This window comes from Lates calcarifer, unplaced genomic scaffold, assembly GCF_001640805.2.
Source record: "Lates calcarifer isolate ASB-BC8 unplaced genomic scaffold, TLL_Latcal_v3 _unitig_4112_quiver_405, whole genome shotgun sequence".
Lineage (NCBI taxonomy): Eukaryota > Metazoa > Chordata > Actinopteri > Centropomidae > Lates > Lates calcarifer.
This window is the reverse complement of record NW_026116709.1, coordinates 575138-577526: the sequence shown is the minus strand read 5'-3', so window position 1 is coordinate 577526 and position 2389 is coordinate 575138. Positions and strand designations below refer to the sequence as shown.

The window sequence follows — 2389 nt, the reverse complement described above, 5'->3', positions numbered from 1 at the left end:
CAACAGTTTTTAAAACTGGATACGACACTTTCAAATAATGACGATAGGAAATGTGGTCTGTCTAAAACAATTTAGGATTCTTTGACTAGTCTTGATTAAAATAGATGGTACGTCTGGATAGGTAGGATAACACATTTGTTACAATGAAATATAAACGATCATATATCAACATGCAAACACGAGTTTTTACATAATCATGTTAAAACAAATGTAGACTTTGTCATTGTGCAGAACTTGGACTGATCTACTGGTGTGAAGACACTGGTGCTTGCAATTTACAGCAAGACTGCATGCAAAATCTCCCAGTGCAGTTCATGTTTAAAAAAAACAAAAAACATGTAAATAAGGTGCATGCAATTATATGGATATTAATAATGTTTTCATCACACTGGAGTCAAATACAAGTATCAAGTGTTGTTTATAACTGCATAGAAAAACTTGACTGTTTAATGGAAATGTCCTTCTCTGCTGTTTCAGAGTCACGCTAAAGATGGATGCAGCAGCCACCTGAGGCTCCTGAAGGAACAGGTTAATTCTCCTGAGTGCCTGTATTCCCACCCTGAGTGAAGTCTGCAGCCATGAGCTGATGGTGAGTATCAGGATGGATGCACTGAATGTTATACTGTGAAAACTAACATGCTACCATGATGATTCACAAGACTAGAGTCTCTGATTATACCATGAAGCTCTTTCACAGTGCACTGAGCATGTATATAACTGGTTCTCAATACAAACTGAAGATCAGAACTGGTTCCAATGCTGTTTCTCTTTAATCACCAGGTGTTTACACAAGGGTGACTGGATGGAGACTGCTCTCAGGTAAGTCTGGAAGTCTTTAAAGCCTCTGTTCTGTGCTCTTATGTGGGATGATGATTTCATAGACTAGAGTCTCTGAGAAAAGCATGAAGTTGTTTTCACAGTGCACTGACCACATGACCACACCAGAGGTATTGGTATATTGTAACCTATTTACTGCAAATCATGTAGACTTCATTATTTTATAATAATGATTTTATAATAAAGCTTTACCAGTCACTTTTCAAAGCTCACTATGATTGCAGTAATGAGGCCAAAACAGCCAGACACACTGGTGTGGTCTCTGAACTTGTCATTATGTTTTTGCAAGTGCTGGTATTAATGAATTCATCTGTGTCTTGTAGCTTGTCCACACTGACAGGAGTGTCCAGCCACTGTCCAGCCACTTCAGCAGCTGTAAGTACCAGCTTCTGTGGAAGTTAAGCTCCATTAGGATGGGATTAATTTTTCAGGGTGAGGTGGGTAATCTTTTCTGGGATTTAGATCATGCGACGTCACAGTGTTTGAGATTAGATTGACTTTCTGAACTGGACTTTATCTTGACTGATGCACCAAAAAGTGTACCTGGGACTGTGAATATTACTTGCACTTATCTGTTTTAACCTTACAAATTAGCCTACCTTCTTGATCAATCAAGACCATCCTACTGGAGCTTACAAGGGTTTTGATCGTGTAGCTCTTGTATCTGAGTTTTGTCAGTGATGATTCAGTTATTCGGTTCTACTGATGTCAACTGAAGTTTACTCGCAGCGCACTGAGACACTCGGACTGAGGCTTCTGTTGAAGAATCTTTGGCCAAAACAGTTGTAAAATGAATTATTTCTATCTTGTCAGGTATAACTGTGGCAGCCAAAGCAGGATGACACTCAGACCCCAATGAATGGACCAGGTTGGTATTGATGGGACAGTGTTAAGGGGCTTTGCAGAGTCACTACAGACTATAAGACCTGTCTTCAGAGTGAGTGAAGTCCAGAAATAATGAGATGTTAACCTAAAGATTTAATGTCCTTTCACAGGTCCTGCAGTGTGAGTTGGAACTGCTACAAGCTTGTGGTCAATATCAAGTCATCCAAGACAGAAGCATTCCTAACAGTCAGAAGATGTCTGTCATCAAATCAATTCATGTAAATGGTTTGTCCTCTGAAAATGGGATGTTCAGTATGCTGAGGTGGCTCGAACTTTTAAGAGTTGTTTCCTTTTTGTTAGTGAACCTTTGACATGCATATGTATGAATTTCAAATAAAACTGTCCAAAGATCTGAGGCTTTTTTCCAGTATTTTTTTTTTTTTTTTCAGGTTGATTACAATAAAAATGAATCACTAGTAGCTACTGCACTCATGTGACTGCTTTTATCACATTACACAATATGATCTTGTGTACAAAATATGAGCAAATGTATCACTGCTGTACATGAAATCGTTGGCGAATACTTTGAACTCATCACCTCGTCCAGTATGCTGGTTACACATAATGCCTCAGTTGTTCAGTGTACATAAGGTACAGTTGGCAGGGATTGTTGTGCTTATTGCACTTGAGATACAGAATAGTGGAAGTAAGTATGTTCTGATAAATC

At 38.7% G+C, this 2389-nt stretch overlaps 1 non-coding gene across 1 annotated transcript; it reads left to right on the top strand.

Moving 5' to 3' along the window:
* Positions 1 to 862: 862 nt before the first annotated feature.
* Positions 863 to 931, top strand: LOC127140265 (small nucleolar RNA SNORD52). Its single transcript, XR_007810737.1, has one exon. It is a non-coding gene; the product is annotated as a small nucleolar RNA SNORD52 (small nucleolar RNA).
* Positions 932 to 2389: the final 1458 nt, after the last annotated feature.